At 39.8% G+C, this 19,503-nt stretch overlaps 2 non-coding genes across 2 annotated transcripts; both read right to left on the bottom strand.

The window, feature by feature from the left end:
* Positions 1-859: 859 nt before the first annotated feature.
* On the bottom strand, positions 860-966 carry LOC127743237 (small nucleolar RNA R71). Its single transcript, XR_008004623.1, has one exon. It is a non-coding gene; the product is annotated as a small nucleolar RNA R71 (small nucleolar RNA).
* A 12,345-nt stretch (positions 967-13,311) lies between these two features.
* LOC127742878 (small nucleolar RNA R71) lies at positions 13,312-13,419 on the bottom strand. The gene has a single exon (XR_008004242.1). It is a non-coding gene; the product is annotated as a small nucleolar RNA R71 (small nucleolar RNA).
* Positions 13,420-19,503: the final 6,084 nt, after the last annotated feature.

Below are 19,503 nucleotides of genomic sequence, written 5' to 3'. Positions count from 1 at the left end.
AAAGTAATAATAATTGTATTGAAACTTGAGGTACAGCAGAGCTCCACACCCTTAATCTATGGTGTGCAGAAATTCCACTGTTGAAAATACATAAGTGAAAGGTTCAGGCATGGCCGAATGGCCAGCCCTCTCCATGATCAAGAGACCGAATAGTCAAAAGATTAAACTGTCAAAAGATGTCTAATACAATAGTAAATTATCCTATTTATACTAGACTAGCTACTAGGGTTTACATGAATAAGTAATTGATGCATAAATCCACTTCCGAGGCCCACTTGGTGTATGTTTGGGCTGAGCTTGATCTATCCACGAACTGAGGCGTTTATTGGAGTTGAACTCCAAGTTATAACGTGTTTTGGGCGTTCAACTCCGGATCATGACATGTTTCTGGCGTTTAACTCCAGACAGCAGCATGTACTTGGCGTTCAACGCCAAGTTACATCATCAATTTCCGAATAAAGTATAGATTATTATATATTGCTGGAAAGCTCTAGACCGAATAAAGTATGCACTATTATATATTGCGGGAAAGCTCTGGATGTCTACTTTCCAACGCCGTTGAGAGCGCGCCATTTGGAGTTCTGTAGCTCCAGAAAATCCATTTTGAGTGCAGTGAGGTCAGATTCCAACAACATCAGCAGTCCTTTTTTTTTTCAGCCTTTTTCAGAGTTTTGCTCAAGTACCTCAATTTCAGCCAGAAATTACCTGAAACCACAGAAAAACACACAAACTCATAGTAAAGTCCAGAAATGTGAATTTAACATAAAAACTAATGAAAACATCCCTAAAAGTAGCTTGAACTTACTAAAAACTACCTAAAAACAATGCCAAAAAGCGTATAAATTATCCGCTCATCAACAGGCTGAGAGATGAGGTGCAGACTTTCAGGCAACAAGATGGTGAGACTCTCTATGAGGCATGGGAGAGGTTCAAGGACTTAACAAGAAGATGCCCACCAGATATGTTCAATGAATGGGTTCAATTTCACATTTTCTATGAAGGTCTTTCCTATGAGTCAAAGAAGGCTGTAGATCATTCATCAGGGGGCTCTCTAAACAAGAAGAAAACCATTGAAGAAGCCATAGATGTCATTGAAACAGTAGTTAAGAATGACTACTTCTATGCCTCTGAAAGAAGTAACACTCGAGGAGTAATGGAGCTAAACCACATGGATACATTGCTAGCTCAAAATAAGATGATCACCAAGTAGCTAGCAGATCTCACCAAGAAGGTGGAGGAAAACCAAGTTGCAGCAGTCATCACGTCATCACCAACTCAAAAAAGAGTGAATATAGGGGAAGAAGGTGACTGGGAACAAGTCAAATATGTTGGAAATTCACCTAGACAAATCCATGACCCATACTCCAAAACCTACAACTCTGGATGGAGAAATCACCCCAACTTTGGTTGGGGAAATCAACAGTAATGCAACTCACCAGTAATGCAACTCACCAACATACCTCACAGAGACCCTATCAACAACCACCTAACCACCCTTCTCAACCACTTAATCTCAACCCACAATCACTAACAGAGGATAGACTTTCAAAAATTGAGACTCTACTTGAAGATTTATGTAGAGAAGTCCAAGACAACAAGGTGTTCAAGGAAGAAGTGCGAGCCAATATCAAAAACCAAGGAGAAAACATCAAGAGACTAAAGTCCCAAGTAGGGTATCTATCTTAACAAATTTCCAAACCCACTGATGGATTTCCTAGTGACACAGAGAAGAACCCAAGAGGAGAAACAAAGAAAGTAAGGTGGAAAGAGTGTAAGATGATCACCACAAGTGATGAGAGGAGTATGAATGAAGTAGAACACCTCCAAGACAATCAAAAGGAAAACCAGGAAGAAAGGAGCCATGCACCTCAACCTACACTCAAGGAAGAGCTGAAGAAGAAGGAGACACTTAACCCATATGCACCCTTTCCCCAAAGGCTTAAAGGTGGTGTAGCAGGGAGAATGTATTCAAGATTCCTCGACATGTTTGCATCTCTTGATGTAAATATACCATTTATTAAATCCCTCCAGCAAATGCCTTTCTACATAAAGTATATAAAGGAGCTATTAGCCAGAAAGAGTTCATTGAAAGGTGGACAAACAATAAAGATGAATATGGATTGTAGTGCTCTCATTCAACCAGGGCCACCCACAAAGAGGAAGGATCCAGGGAGCTTTCATATTCCCTGTGCCATAGGAAAAATAATGATTGATAAAGGACTCTGTGACCTGGGAGCGAGCATCAACTTAATGCTTCTATCCCTCATGAAAAAGCTTCAAATTAATGAGCTAACACCCACAGATGTAATCATTAAGTTGGCTGACAAAACTCAAAAACAGGCAATAGGAGTGGTTGAGAATGTGCTAGTGAAGGTTGGAAACTACTTCGTCCCCACAGACTTTGTTGTCCTGGAAATGGATGAGAACCCTATTTACCCCATCATTCTGGGAAGGCCATTCTTAGCCACAGCCAGAGCACTTATAGATGTGGAACGGGGAGAGCTAGTATTGAGAATACATGATGATCAGCTCACTTTCAATGTTTTTAACCTCTCACAAGAAGTAGATCATGATAACAAAGAGCTGATGGAGGAGCCAAACAAGGAAGCACAAGCACCGCACATAAGGCCTCCTGTGGTTAACAACCAATGTGATCAGAAGGAGCAACAGCCAAGTGTAATCCAAAAGGAACCAGACCCACCAGAATCACATGAAATAGACAACAAAACCATTCTCAAAAAGGAAACCACAAGGAACAAGTTGGCATCAACGAACACAAGAAAAAAAGTCCCAAGGGGATGGAAAAACAAGAAAATACCTACAGAAGATTTCTCGCCAGTAGATGAAGTGGTCTCTACATACTTCCCATCTATACCACCTCACCTCCCCACTATTCCATCCCAGCTGCCTCTAGTGTACACCATCAACAAAATCTTGTCCCTAGAGCATATGGAGCTTATCAACAAGGCCAATGGACATAGGTTCACTGCAATGGGGGAGGATTTCAAGCACTATCAGCCACCTTGACAAGGACCAAACGTCAAGCTAATGACGCTAAAGAAGCACTTCATGGGAGGCAACCCATGTTCTATGCCCTCTTCCTTTAATTTCTAATAGTAGTAATAAGGCAAATTTCATGGATTTTTAAATCAATTTTGACGACCAATATAAGACCCCTTTACATGCAGCGTATAGTACATGATAAGTTTGTTCAAGGCACACCAAGTGAGCTTGAACACACTTTATGAGGTAAAATTATTCCCCAAACTTGTTGCACCATATGATCACAAACAAGTTTGGTGTACCAATGTTGCATGCATGGGAAATTTAGTGGTTGATTGATTTGCATTCATGGAAAGCATTTAGTCATTTAAAAATAAAAGAAAAAGATAGATATTTTTTTAGCTAGTTCACACCTTAAGTTTTCCCACCGAAAATTTCAAATTTACCATTTGCATTCTTTTTTTTTCGAATATAGGGAATCAAAAGGGATATTGATGGTACTTGATAGGACAATTAAGGAAGGGAGATTTGGCCACTATACCAAGGAAATCTCACACTTGTCTTCAAGGGGAATATCTTTGGAAGTGTTGCCATGCAACATTGGGAGTTGGATAGCTTTGGAGACCAAACCAAGACCCTCATAAAAGAGGTGATCCTTGTGCTCATTCAATACCAAACCCCAACCGTCCACTATCAAACAACACCATCAATCCACACCCTTCAATCATTTGCCATCTTCCTATAAAAACCCCTTCACACAACCTCTCCGTACACACTTCTTACTCTCATTCCTCTCCCTTTCTTTTCTCGGATACACACACTTCATCCTCCTCCAAAAAGTTTCACACACTCTCCTAGCCACGTCTAGTGAACCGCAACCACTCATCAACCATCTTGCATGGCATCATCAAGTTCCAAGAGCCAAAAAGGAAAGGAGCCTATAGAACAACCTCCTTTCAACGCCGGAAGATTCAAAACTGCCTTCCATGAGCTTGAATATGAACGAATCAAGAACAAGAAAATATTGCCAGAGTTGACATTCCAATTCAATGAGGATGAGTGCCCTAAAATAGAGAAAAGATTGCACAGAGGGGTTGGCAAAAGCTCACCAATCCAGAGACAAAGATAAATGCAAACCTCATCAAGAAGTTCTATGCAAATGCAGTCAAAGAAGACAGCACTAGGGCCCCCACCTTCAAAAGTTATGTAAGAGGAACAGAGGTGGACTTCAGCCCCACTGCTATAACAAGGACTCTTCAATTGATATCACCACATTTTGATGAGCTTAGCTATCAAGTAATAATAAGTAATGCTCCCGATGAAGATGAACTTGAAGAAATCGTGAGTGATATGTGTGTTATTGGGTCTAATTGGGAGAGATACTTGGACAAGAGGCCGAGGTTTATTAGGAGAGGAGACCTTATCCCAAAAGCCAATGGATGGTTTGAGCTAGTGAGGAGGTCTATCCTTTTAGCCGCAAACAATTCTGAGGTCAATATAGCTCGAGCCACCATGGTACATTGCCTAGTGAAGGGTGGAAGCATCAATGTGCATGAGATTATAGCTGAAGGAATCCAGGATTCAGCCGAGAAGAATGATCCGGGTGCTAGACTTTGGTACCCCAGTACCATCCTGAGACTATGCATGAAAGCCAAGGTGGTGTTCGAAGACAACAATCCACAATGGGTAAATCCTGGAAGGTTACTCACATTTCAATGCATACACTATGTGACACCTGCTCAACAACAAAGAAGACCTCGGATAGGGAAAAGAACTGCACAAGAAGAACCCCACCTAGAAGAACCTCACCAAACAGGGCACCAGCAAGAAGGACAATTTGATCCAACCAATATAAATCTGTTTCACATCAAGGAAGCCATTGAGTATATGGCAAGTAGCTATATAGAGGGACAGGAACAGCAACTACATGTCCAAGCTCAAAGGATGGATCATCAAGAAAAACTACTCTCTAGTTGGATGGATCAACAAAGAGAGTGGCAGAAACAGCAAATGGAATTACAACAGGAACATTACTCCCAACTCACCCAAGCCATCAGTCAAGTGTCCGAAAGACAAGAGGGCCAGGAAAAACACCTTCAAGAACTCAACCAATGCCAAATAAACCAGATGAAAGCATTCAACGAATTCAGTGTGCTCAACGAAGGAAGGCAACTGCATCGAGAAGAATTCAGCATAAACACTCAGGCCAAGTTAAACTATATGACTGGGCATATGCATAACTTGCACCCGGTGATGATTGGATTTTTGACGATTTAGAATTTCACTAATGAAATCTCATTGTAAAGTATAGTCTCTAAACCAACAACAATCCTTTCATACAAAAATTTATTTGTCACAAGTACAAACCCCTAAAATCTATAAACCGAAGTATTTAAACCTCGGGTCGTCTCTCAAAGGACTTGCAGGGTAGTGTTCTTGTTATTGGTTATGGACTTGTTTATTTTGGGGTTTTGGATGAGAAATATGAATAGTAAATGGTAAGAAAACTTTATTAACAAAATGGTCTTGGCAAGGTTTGGTTGTCAAGGGTCTTCATCATTATCACTAGCCACAAGTATGGTAGTTGCAAGGATTAATCCCACTTAGTCATCCTTAAATCAATTAACAGAGGAAAGTCAAGTGAGTTATATCAATCCTAGTCCATAAATCCTAGCTTTCCACTAATTAGATTAATGAAGGCTAGAGTTAATGGCTATCAACTATCAATCAATTGGACACTAGTGACTCAACTACCTCAAATTGCATTATTAAAAGAAAACAAAGAGAACAAGAGTATCTCAATTACAAAACCTAGAAACAAAATAAGAGAAATTACAACAAGAGGATAGGGATAGAAAGAAGAACCAAAGTGTAGCAATCATCAATTGAAGGTAGAAGTAGAAGGAGACTTGAATTAAACCTAGAACTATGAGATCCTAATCTAACCCTAATTCCTAATCCTAATTCTAGAGAGAAGAGAGAGCTTCTCTCTCTAACTCTAACTACTTCTAAAACTAAACTATGACTAATAATAAAAAATATGTTGATTCTCCTTCAATCCTTGGCTTAAATAGCATTTGAAATGTGTTGGAATGGGCCCACAAAGCTTCTAAAATCGCTGGCCACGTGTTGCATTAAATGGGTCATGTGCCACAATCGGCGCGTCCGTGTACCGTGCACGTCCGCGCCCCTATGCGCGACGTAACTATGGCAAATCTTATATTTTTTTGAAGCCCCGGATGTTAGCTTTCCAACGCAACTGAAACCGCATTATTTGGACCTCTGTAGCTCAAGTTATGGTCAATTAAGTGTGAAGAGGTCAGGCTTGACAGCTTTTTGGTTCCATCATTTCTTCATGAGTTCTCCAACTTTACATGCTTTTTCTTCATTCCCTTGATCCAATCTTTGCCTCCTAAATCTGAAATTACTTAACAAACATATCAAGGCATCTAATGGAATCAAGATAAATTACGTTTAGCTATTTTAAGACCTAAAAAGCATGTTTTCACTCTTAAGCACAATTAAAGGAGAATATACAAAACCACGCTATTTCATTGAATAAATGTGGGTAAAAGGTGATAAAATCCCCAAAAATCAATACAAGATAAACCCTACAAATGGGGTTAATCAAGGATCCCCACCTACCCCAGTTCTCTCTTCTTCACATAATCCAATAACACTATACCCTTCACCAATCACCTCAATCTCTCTTTCCCATTACCCATTCACCAATCACATCCATCCACCCTTCCCCATAAACCCCACCTACCTTCAAATTCAAAATCTCTTTCCCACCCAAACCCACCCTAAATGACCGAACCCAAACCCCTCTCCCTCCACTATATAAACCCCTCCATCCTTCTTCATTTTCACACAATACTACCCTCTTTTCTCCCCCTTGGCCGAAACCTACACCACTCTCCCTCTCCTCCATCTCGTCTTCTTCCTCTTCTATTATTTTTTCTTTTGCTCGAGGGCGAGCAACATTCTAAGTTTGGTGCGGTAAAAGTATAGCTTTTTTGTTTTTTTATAACCATTGATGGCACCTAAGGTCAGAGAAACCTCAAGAAAGAGGAAAGGGAAGGCAATTGCTTCCACCTCTAAGTCATGGAAGATGGAGAGATTCATCTCAAAAGCCCATCAAGACCACTTCTATGAATTTGTGGCTAAGAAAAAGGTGATCCCTGAGGTCCCTTTTAAGCTCAAAAAGGGCGAATATCCGGAGATCTGACAAGAGATTAGAAGAAGAGGATGGAAAGTTCTCTCCAATCCCATTCAACAAGTCGGAATCTTAATGGTTCAAGAGTTCGATACAAACGCATGGATCACTAGGAACCATGATCAAAGCATGAACCCAAACCCAAAGAATTGGCTTACAATGGTTCGGGGGAAATGCTTAGATTTCAGTCCGGAGAACGTAAGGTTGGCGTTCAACTTGCCTATGATGCAAGAAGACGCACACCCCTACACTAGAAGGATCAACTTTGATCAAAGGTTGGACCAAGTCCTCATGGAAATATGTGTGGAAGGAGCTCAATGGAAAAGAGACTCAAAAGGCAAGCCGGTTCAATTGAAAAGACTGGACCTTAAGCCATGGCTAGAGGATGGTTGGAGTTCATCCAACGCTCCATCATCCCCACTAGCAACCGATCCGAAGTAACTGTGGATCGGGCCATCATGATCTATAGCATCATGATTGGAGAGGAAGTAGAAGTTCATGAAGTCATCTCTCTAGAACTCTACAAAGTAGCTAAAAAGCCCTCCACCTTGGCAAGGCTAGCTTTTCCTCATCTCATTTGCCATCTATGCAACTTAGCTGGAGTTGTCATAGAAGGAGACATCCTCATTGAAGATGACAAGCCCATCACTAAGAAGAGGATAGAGCAAACAAGAGAGCCCATTCATGGATCTCAAGAGACGCATGAGGAAGCTCATCATCAAGAAATCCCTGAGATGCCTCAAGGGATGCATTTTTCTCCAAACAACTATTGGGAACAACTCAACACTTCTCTAGAAGGATTTAGTCATAACATGAACCAATTAAGGGTGGAACACCAAGAGCACTCCATCATTCTCAATGAGATTAGAGAAGATCAAAGAGCTGTGAGGGAGGAGCAACAAAGGCAAGGAAGAGACATAGAGGAGCTCAAAGACACCATTGGTCCTTCAAGAAGAAGGCGCCACCCTCAGGACTCATTCTTTAACTTCCTTGTTCTTATCTCTCTATTTCTCGGTTTTATGCTATATGTTTGCTTATGTTTTGAGCCTTTACTACATGATCATTAGTATTTAGTAACTATGTCTTAAGGCTATGAATAATTCCATGAATCCTTCACCATTCTTAAATGAAAAAATGTTTTTAATACAAAAGAACAAGAAGTACATGAGTTTCGAATTCATCCTTGAAATTAGTTTAATTATATTGATGTGGTGGCAATACTTTTTATTTTCTGCATGAATGTTTGAATAGTGCATATTTTTTATCTTGTTGTTTATGAATGTTAAAATTGTTGGCTCTTGAAAGAATGATGAAAAAGAGAAATGTTATTGATGATCTGAAAAATCATAAAATTGATTCCTGAAGCAAGAAAAAGCAGTGAATAACAAAGCTTGTGAAAAAAAGAAAAAAATATGGCGAAAAAAAAGAAAGAAAAAAGAAAAAGCAAGCAGAAAAAGCCAATAGCCCTTAAAACTAAAAGGCAAGGGTAAAAAGGATCCAAGGCTTTGAGCATCAACAGATAGGAGGGCCCAAGGAAATAAAATCCAGGCCTAAGCAGCTAAATCAAGTTGTCCCTAACCATGTGCTTGTGTCATGAAGGTCCAAGTGAAAAGCTTGAGACTGAGTGGTTAAAGTCGTAATCCAAAGCAAAAAGAGGATGCTTAAGTGCTCTGGACACATCTAACTGGGAACTTTAGCAAAGCTGAGTCACAATCTGAAAAGGTTTATCCAATCATGTGTCTGTGGCATTTATGTATCCGGTGGTAATACTGGAAAACAAAGTGCTTAAGGCCACGGCCAAGACTCATAAAAGTAGATGTATTCAAGAATCAACATACTTAACTAGGAGAATCAATAACACTATCTGAACTCTGAGTTCCTATGGATGCTAATCATTCTAAACTTCTAAGGATAAAGTGAGATGCCAAAACTGTTCAGAAGCAAAAAGCTACAAGTCCCGCTCATCTAATTAGAACTAATATTCATTGATATTTTGAGATTTATAGTATATTCTCTTCTTTTTATCCTATTTGATTTTCAGTTGCTTGGGGACAAGAAACAATTTAAGTTTGGTGTTGTGATGAGCGGATAATTTATATGCTTTTTGGCATTATTTTTAGGTAGTTTTTAGGGATGTTTTTATTAGTTTTTATGCAAAATTCACATTTTTGGACTTTACTATGAGTTTATGTGTTTTTATGTGATTTCAGGTATTTTCTGGCTGAAATTGAGGGACCTGAGCAAAAATCTGAAAGGAGGCTGAAAAAGGACTACAGATGCTGTTGGATTCTGACCTCCCTGTACTCAAAATGGATTTTCTGGAGCTACAGAACTCCAAATGGCGCGTTCTAAATTGCGTTGAAAAGTAGACATCTAGAGCTTTGCAGAAATATATAATAGTCTATACTTTATTCGAGTTTAGATGACACAAACTGGCGTTCAACGCCAGTTCCATGCTGCATTCTAGAGTAAAATGCCAGAAACACGTCACAAACCAGAGTTAAACACCAAAAACAAGTTACAACTTGGAATTTAACCCCAAGAGCAGCCCAAGAACACACCAAAGTGGGCCTCGGAAGTGAATTTCTGCACTTAGACTTATTTCTGTAAACCCTATTAGCTAGTCTAGTATAAATAGGTGTTTTTACTATTGTAAAGAAATCTTTTGGACGTGCCTTTGGAACATCTTTGATTATTGTTAGTCCTTAGACATTGGGGGATGGCCTCACGGCCATGTCTACCTTATTTTCACTTATGTATTTTCAACGGTGGAGTTTCTACACACCATAGATTAAGGTGCGGAGCTCTGTTGTTCCTCGAGTATTAATGCAATTACTATTACTCTTCTATTCAATTCAGCTTATTCTTATTCTAAGATATTCGCTGCACTTCAACATGATGAATGTGATGATCCATGACACTCATCATCATTCTCACCTATGAACGCATGCCTGACAACCCCTTCCGTTCTACCTTAGATTGAGCGCGTATCTCTTAGCCTCCATTCCGAAAGATCGGAGTCTTCGTGGTATAAGCTAGAATTATTGGCGGCCATTCCTGAGATCCGGAAAGTCTAAACCTTGTCTGTGGTATTTCGAGTAGGATCTGAGATGGGATGACTATGACGAGCTTCAAACTCGCGAGTGTTGGGCGTAGTGACAGACACAAAAGAATCACTGGATTCTATTCCAACATGATCGAGAACCGACAGATGATTAGCCGTGCGGTGACAGCGCACCTGGACCATTTTCACTGAGAGGACGGGAGGTAGCCATTGACAACAGTGAAACCCAACATACAGCTTGCCATGGAAAGGGGTAAGAATGATTAGATGAAAGCAGTAGGAAATCAGAGATGCAGAAGGAACATAGTATCTTCATGCGCTTATCTGAAATTCCCACTAATGAATTACATAAGTATCTCTATCTCTATTTTATGCTTTATTTATCTTTATATTCAAAAACCATTATAACCATTAGAATTCGCCTGACTGAGATTTACAAGATGACCATAGCTTGCTTCATACCAACAATCTCCGTGGGATTGACCCTTACTCACGTAAGGTTTATTACTTGGACGACCCAGTGCACTTGCTGGTTAGTTGTGCGAAGTTGTGAAAAAAAGTGATATTACAATTGTGCGTACCAAGTTATTGGCACCGTTGAGATCACAATTTCGTGCACCAGCAGTGACAGTGTGCAAAAGGATTAATGGATCTTATTCCGGCACAAGTGAGAACCAACAAGTGTGCCTGGTATTTTTTATCCGAGACGAGAAATCTGACAGTTGATTAGCCGTACAGAGACTGTAGCCGGACCATTTTCACTGAGAGGATCATACAGCTTGCCATGGAAGGGAGGACGCAAGATTGGATGAAGACAATAGGAAAGCAGAGGTTCAGAAGCAACAAAGCATCTCCAAACACTTATTTGAAATTCCCACCAATGAATTACATAAGTATCTCTATGTTATTTTCCGTCTTATGTATCTTTTAATTATCAATACCTCATAACCATTTGAATCCGCCTGACTGAGATTTACAAGATGACCATAGCTTTCTTCAAGCCATCAATCTCCATGGGATCGACCCTTACTCACGTAAGGTATTACTCGGACGGCCCAGTGCACTTGCTGGTTAGTTGTGCGGAGTTGTGAAAAGTGTGATCACAATTTCGTGCACCAAGTTTTTGGCACCATTGCCGGGGATTGTTCGAGTTTGGACAACTGACGGTTCATCTTTTTGCTTAGATTAGGTAATTTTATTTTATGTTTAAGCTCTCTTTTATTTTTATTTTCGAAAAAAATAAAAAATAAAAACAAAAAACAAAAAATTTAATAAAATCATAAAAACCAAAAATATTTTGTGTTTCTTGTTGAGTCTAGTGTTAAATTTTAAGTTTAGTGTGAAAATTTTAAGTCTAGTGTTAAATTTTAAGTTTTGTGTCTTGCATATCTTTCTTTTCTTAAAAAATTTTCAAAAATATATTCTTGATGTTCATCATGATCTTCAAGGTGTTCTTGGTGTTCATCTTGACATTCAAAGTGTTCTTGCATGCATTACTTATTCTGATATTAATTTTTCATGTTTTGTGTCATTTTGTTGTTTTTCTCTCTCCTCATAAAAAAATAAAAATATATCTTTTCAAGTAAATAATACAGAGAAATGAAGATTCAGAACATACAGCAGAGGAATCATAGGGAAAAAGCTGGGCATTTAGAAAAACGCCCAGTAAGGAAGGAATTCTTGTGTTAAACGCCAGCCAGGATATCTGGCTGGGCGTTAAACGCCCAAAGAGGTAGCATTCTAGGCGTTAAACGCCAGAATGGATAGCATCCTAAGCGTTTAACGCCAGGATGATACAGGGGAGGTAATTTCATTTCAAATTCAATTTTTTTTCAAATTTTTATGTTTTAAATTATAATTTTAAAATATTATCTTTCCACATTTTCAAAAATCCTTGCTAACAATTAATGTTTTGATTCAAAAAATTTGAAAGTTTGTTAATTTCTCATTAAGATAGGTCCAATCTTCAAATTTTAGAATCATATCTTTAGTTTCTTGTTAGTCAAGTCATCAATTTTAAAAATCAAATCTTTTTCAATCATATCTTTTTAATCATATCTTTTTAAAATCATATCTTTTTCAATCATATCTCTTCAAATTTTAATTTCAAAATCCTTTTTCTAACTTCTTATCTTTTAAAAATTATTTTCAAATCTTTTTCAACTAATTACTATTTCTTATTCTTTTTAATTAAAACCAAAACAATTAGTTAATTAAAAATTTTTTTAGTTCTAAAATCTTTTTTTAAATCTTTTTAGTTTTAATTTTCGAATACTCTCTCTCTCTCTCATCTCTTTCTATTTATTTGCTAACATTTCTCTTCTACTTATAATTCGAACCCCCTCTCTCCCTCTGTATTCGAATTCTTCTCATTCTCTCTCTACCTTATTCCTCTATTCTTCTTTTCTTCTGACACATCAAAGAATCTCTATACTGTGACATAGAAGATTCCACTACTTCCTTTTGTTCTCTTCTTTTTCATATGAGCAGAAACAGGGATAAAAACATTCTTATTGAAGCCAATCCTGAACCTGAAAGGACTCTAAAGAAGAAGCCAAGAGAAGCTAAAGCACAACAACCCAGAGAGGACCTTACAGAGAATTTCAAAAAAGAAGCAGACATGGCAGCCGAACCCAACAACAATCCCAGAGGTGCAAGGAAGATGCTTGGTGACTATACTACACCAACTTCCAACTTCTATGGAAGAAACATCTCAATTCCTGCCATTGGAGCAAACAACTTTGAGCTTAAGCCTCAATTAGTTTCTCTAATGCAGTAGAATTACAAGTTTCATGGACTTCCAGCAGAAGATCCTCATTAGTTCTTAGCTGAATTCTTGCAAATCTGTGATACTGTTAAGACCAATGGGGTTGATCCCGAGGTCTATAGACTTATGCTTTTCCCCTTTGCTGTAAGAGACAGAGCTAGAATATGGTTGGACTCACAACCTAGAGAAAGCCTAAACTCTTGGGACAAGTTGGTCAATGCTTTCTTAACCAAATTCTTTTCACCTTAAAAGATGAGCAAGCTTAGAGTGGAAGTCCAAACCTTCAAGCAGAAGGAAGGTGAATCCCTTTATGAAGCTTGGGAAAGATACAAGCAATTAACCAAAAGGTGTCCTTCTGACATGCTTCCAGAATGGAGCATCATATGTATATTCTATGATGGTATGTCTGAATTGTCTAAGACATCATTGGACCATTCTACTGGTGGATCTCTTCATCTGAAAACCCCTGCAGAAGCCTAGGAACTCAATGAGATGGTTGCAAATAACCAGTTCATGTACACTTCTAAAAGAAATCCTGTGAATAATGGGATGACTCAGAAGAAAAGAGTTCTTGAGATTGATACTTTGAACGCTATATTGGCTCAGAACAAAATATTGACTCAGCAAGTCAATATGATTTCTCTGAATTTGATTGGATTGCAAGCTGCATCCGGCAGTGCTAAAGAAGCCTCCTCTGAAGGAGAAGCTTATGATCCTGAGAATCCTGCAATGGAAGAGGTGAATTACATTGGAGAATCCTATGGAAACACCTATAATCCTTCATGGAGGAATCATCCAAATTTCTCATAGAAGGATCAACAGAAGCCTCAACAAGGTTTCAACAACAATAATGGTGGGAGAAATAGGTTTGGCAATAACAAGCCTTTTCCATCATCTTCTCAACAATAGACAGAGAATTCTGAGCAGAGCCTCTCTGGCTTAGCCAACATAGTCTCTGATCTATCTAATACCACTCTAAGTTTCATGAATGAAACAAGGTCCTCCATCAAAAATTTGGAGGCACAAGTGGGTGACAAACCCCAATTTGACGGGTTATTTTGTATTGAGTTTAGAGTGTTTTGATAACCTTTTGTCACATTTAGCTTATAAATTAGCATGGTTTTGTTATCTCTCCCATATTTGTGCTTAAGTGTAAAAACATGCTTTTTAAGCCTTATCTTGATGAATTCTAATTCCTCTTTGATTCCATAAGATGCCTTGATGTGTTTGCTAGTAATTCCAGGATTAAAATAGGCTAAGCATGGATCAAAGGAAGCAAGGAAGGAAGCATACAAGTGGAGAGAAGCACAAAAAGCCAAAGAGTTGATTTCAGCCAAGCACGCGTACGCGCACAAGGCGCTCGCGCGCACATTACGAAACAGGCCAAGGACGCGCACGCGTACCGTGCGCCCACGCGCCGATGGTGGCACATGACTTCATTAATGTAACACGTGCCTGGCGATTTTGGAAGGTTTTCAGCAACCAACTTTGGCGCCAAAATGCATATAAGAGCCAAGGATTGAAGGGGATTGATACACATTGACACACATTCACATCCATAGACTAATTTTAGATCTTTAGGTAGATATTTTTAGTTAGTTACATTTGTAGAGAGAGAAACTCCAACTTCTCTCTAGGATTCATCTTCATTCTCTCAATTCTCAACCATTCCTTGGTGAGATCTATTACAACACTCAATTTACTTTGTTCATGTTGTAGATCCTCTTCTCTAATCTCATTAGTGTTTGTAATTGTTCAATTCCTATAAGTCTTGGATTCAACTTTGTTGTTATTGGATTCTATTGATTCATTGAAGATTTCATTTTCATTGTTGTTCATTGTTGATTGTTGTTAATCTCTTGTATTGAATTGCTTTGATCCTAATTCTCTTCTCTCCATTTTACTATGTCTTTCATTCTTGCTCTCCAAGTGTTTGAGAAAATGCCAACTTTAGATATGGAGTAGTATTCCCTCACTTGGCCTAGTGGTTGAGTCATTGGAGACACTTGAATAAAGGATGTCAATTGTTGATTAAGAATTGAGGATTGCTAATTGACTTGGAGTACACTAAAGCTAGACATTCCCTAGGGTAAGACTAGGACTTGTGACTCAAGTTAGTTACTTTTACTTGACTTTCCTCTATAATTAGGGGTTGACTAAGTGAAGCAACACTCCTTTGTTATCACAATTGAAGGAAACTATAGTGATGGAACTTCCAATGTTCAACCTTGGCCAAGGTTTTTACTATTGATTGATTGTTGTTCCCTTTTATTAACACTTCTAGGCCACATTCTTTAGACCACAAAAGACCACTTAACCAATAGCATGCATCCTTGTAGCATTCCTAGGGAAGAACGACTCGGGACTAATACTCTCGGTTATAGATTGTAGATTTGTTTGAAGATGGATTTTGCGTCGGTTTAGACTATACTACGATTGATTACTTAATAATTTCTATACCGGCAAAAATCCAATCGTCAGTGGGTCAGATGAGTAAAAGATTTTCTGAAACTACTCCTAGTACTCTCCCAAGCAATACAGAAGAGAATCCTAAAAGAAAGTGCAAGGTCGTAACTATAACCAAAATGGCCGAACCTGGAGAGAGTGAAAAGGTAGTGATTCACAGTGAGAAAGACCACAGGGGATGTCCACTGACCAATAAGGAGTTCCCTGTTGAGGAACCAAAGGAATCTGAGGCTCATACAGAGACCATAGAGATTTCACTGAACTTACTATTGCCATTCATGAGCTCTGATGAATATTCTTCCTCTGAAGAGGATGAAGACACTGTTGATGAGCAAGTATGAAGCTAGGAGCAATCATGAAGCTAAATGCCAAGTTATTTGGTAATGAGACTTGGAAGGATGAACCTCCATTTCTCATCAATGAACTGAATACCTGGATTCAGCAGACATTACCTCAAAAGAGACCGAATCCCGGAAAGTTCTTAATACCTTGCACCATAGGCACCATGATCTTTGAATAGGCACTATGTGACCTAGGGTCAGGTATCAACCTCATGCCACTCTCTGTAATGGAAAAACTGGGGATCTTTAAGGTACAAGCTGCAAGAATCCCACTAGAGATGGCAGACTGATGACTTACATCATCTACCCTTTTTCTTGCATAAAAAGGACCATAAAAGAGGCATAATCTCATTTGATCATTGCAATTCATGTCTTAATTGATGAATATCATAATACATTGCTTTAAAATGAGTTTGTGCTGGATTTCAGGTGGAGAAGACATTAAAAATGGGAAAGAAAACAACAAAACAAGTGGGGCGTGTGAAGCAGGCGTGCCACTTGGAACAAACGCCACAAAAATGTATTGGCATGACACGCCAGAAGCTGGGCGTGGCACGCTGGTACAACAATCCAGAGAGCAAAAATGAAGACCATCAAAGAGGCGTGGCATGCCAGAAGCAGGGCATGGCACGCCAATTCGTTACTAGAAGAACCATCACTATGGCATGCCACTTTGTGTTGAAGGCGTGGCACGCCAGCCCCAGAGTTCACTTGGGCGTGCCACTTGAGGACCAAGGCATGGCACGCCAAGCCTATAAGACCCACAATTGAATGGGCGTGCCACTTGAGCAACAAGGCGTGGCACGCTAGTGAACAAGGAGACAATGCAAAAGCTGGGCGTGCCACTTGATATCGAAGGCGTCGCACGCCAGCTCAAGAAGTCCCACTAAGGCGTGCCACCTGAGTGATGAAGCGTGGCACGCCAGCACCTAAGGAGGCCAAATAAAGCTGGCCGTGCCACTTGGTATCGAAGGTGTGGCACGCCAGCTCAATCATCCCACTTTGGCGTGCCACTTGAACATACATCCAGGCATGGCACGCCAACCTCTGAGACCATGGCAAATAAAGGGCATGACACGCCAGTCTCATGGCGTGGCACGCTAGTAGTGTTTTCCAGAGGAGGAATTAAAGGGCCAGTGAACTCAGGCGTGCCACTTGGGAGATGAGGCGTGGCACGCCAGCAAGAAGATGAAGCAAATGAAGGGCGTGACACGCCAGTCTCATGGCGTGGCATGCTGGTAGTATTTTCCAGAGAGGAAGAAGAGGAGCCAATGAACTCAAGCGTGCCACTTGGATGACCAGGCATGGCACGGCAGCAAGAGGGTGAAGCTTTAAGAAGGGCGTGGCATGCTAGACCCTGGGCGTGCCACGCTGGTACGAATTTCCAGAAGCATGGAGATGAGGAAGATGACCTTGGGCGTGCCACTTCGTGTCGCAGGCGTGGCACGCCAGGTTACTTGGCCATTTAAAATGTCCTGGGCGTGCCACTTGGTGTCGAAGGCGTGGCACGCCAGGGGTTAAACAGAGTAGAATCTGGGTTTTGGTGTTTGGATATGGTGACATACAATCCTCCCTCTACTTGGACCTATGATGATGTGTGGTATAATCAGGGACCAAGCGTATCTCTCTTCATGAGCAATTAGACCAAGGAATTGGCTATTGATCAAGATCTGAGAGATTGAGTCACCAATGGATTAGGGCTCAATCAATTATGATTGCTAAGAGGTTAATGAGTTGCATGATTGAAGAGGATATGAGCTGAATTTAATCCAAAGAGATAATATCTCCTGATCTCAATGGATTCTCCCATTCTTATCTCTCTCATTCTTTTATAGCTTTACTTACATTCTGCAAAATCCCATTCCCCTTTACATTCCTGTTATTTCCATTTCTGCATTTTATTGCTTTCTTTTATTCCTTTGCAATTTATATTTCTGCCATTTATAATTCTGCACTTACAACTTATTCTGTTGAGCTTGACTAATTCACCAATTGAATTGCTCAAATCTACCAATCTCTGTGGATACGATCCCACTCCACTGTGGGTTAATACTTGACGATAATTTTTGTGCGATTGCCAAGAGCGGATTCATCAATATTATTAGAAAGGGTAGTTAATTCCGCCCATCAAGTTTTATGGCGCCGTTGCCGGGGATTGTTTTGAATTTGACAATGATTAAATTGATTGGAGAGCTAGATTAAGCATTTTTTTTATCTTTCCTTAATTGTTTTCTTATTCATTTCCTAGTGTAACCTTTAAATTTCTTTCTAATATCTATTTTTCTTTTTTGTCTTTCTGAGATTTCTTTAGTTATTCATTGTTTATACTTTCACTCTTCTAACTGTTTAATTAATTGCATCACTCAAGCTAACCACTAATTTTAACTGAGGAGATTCCTTCACTTGCTCTTTTCTTGCTGTGTATTGACTGTATGACAGGTAGAAGAGGAGAGACTTCATCCTCTTTGGACAGCGAACCTGAGAGAACCTTCCTTAGATTGAGGAGGGAGGCTAGAGGCAAGGGTATAGTTGGATAAGAACTAGTAGAAGAAGATCTAACAACCACCATGGAAGATGAAGTACACAAAGATGTTAGAGGAGGAGCTGGAAATCAAGCTGGGCAAGAGAGGAGAGTATTGGGCTCCTACATCAACCCAAATCCAGGAAACTGTGGCAACAGCATCCTCAAGCCAACAATCCATGCCAACAATTTTGAGTTAAAACCTCAACTCATCACACTAGTCCAGAATAACTACTCATATGGAGGAGGTTCTCAAGAAGATCCAAATCAACATCTCAACACATTCTTGAGGATATGCGATACTGTAAAGTCCAATGGTGTACACCCTGACACCTACAAACTACTTCTGTTCCCTTTCTCGCTCAGAGATAAGGCAACAAAGTGGTTAGAATCATTCCCCAAGGAGAGCCTAACCACATGGGAGGATGTTGTGAACAAATTTCTAGCAAGATTTTACCCTCCATAGAAGATCAACAGGCTAAGAGTTGAGGTGCAAACCTTCAGAAAGCTAGATGGTGAAACACTCTATGAGGCATGTGAGAGGTTCAAAGATCTAACAAGAAAATGCCCACCAGATATGTTTAATGAGTGGGGGCAGCTCTACATTTTCTATGAAGGATTAACCTATGAATCGAAGAAGGCTGTGGACCACTCTTCAGGGGGTTCACTCAACAAGAAGAAGACCATTGAGGAAGCCATAGATGTCATTGAAACTGTAGCTGAGAATGACTACTTCTATGCATCAAAAAGATGCCAAAAGAAGGGGGTGCTGGAACTCAATTCTATGGATGCCCTGTTGGCACAAAACAAGGCAATTGCAGCACAATTGGCAGCCTTAACCAAGAAAATAGAAAACAATCAAGTTTCAGTTGTCCAAGCTCAAGCACCACCCCAAGAAGAAAATGAACCAGAAGTTGAATGTGAGCAAGCAAACTATGTGCATAACCCCCCTCGACCACCATATGACCCTAACTCCAAGACATATAACCCAGGATGGAAGAACCACCCAAATTTTGGGTGGGGGAACCAACAAAATCACAACCAAGATCACAACAAACCATACCAAGCCAATCAATACCAAAATCACAACTCCAACCAGCAAACACACCACCATCAAGACAC

This window comes from Arachis duranensis, chromosome 1 (genome assembly GCF_000817695.3).
Source record: "Arachis duranensis cultivar V14167 chromosome 1, aradu.V14167.gnm2.J7QH, whole genome shotgun sequence".
Classification (NCBI taxonomy): domain Eukaryota; kingdom Viridiplantae; phylum Streptophyta; class Magnoliopsida; order Fabales; family Fabaceae; genus Arachis; species Arachis duranensis.
This window is presented reverse-complemented; position numbering and strand designations above follow the sequence as displayed.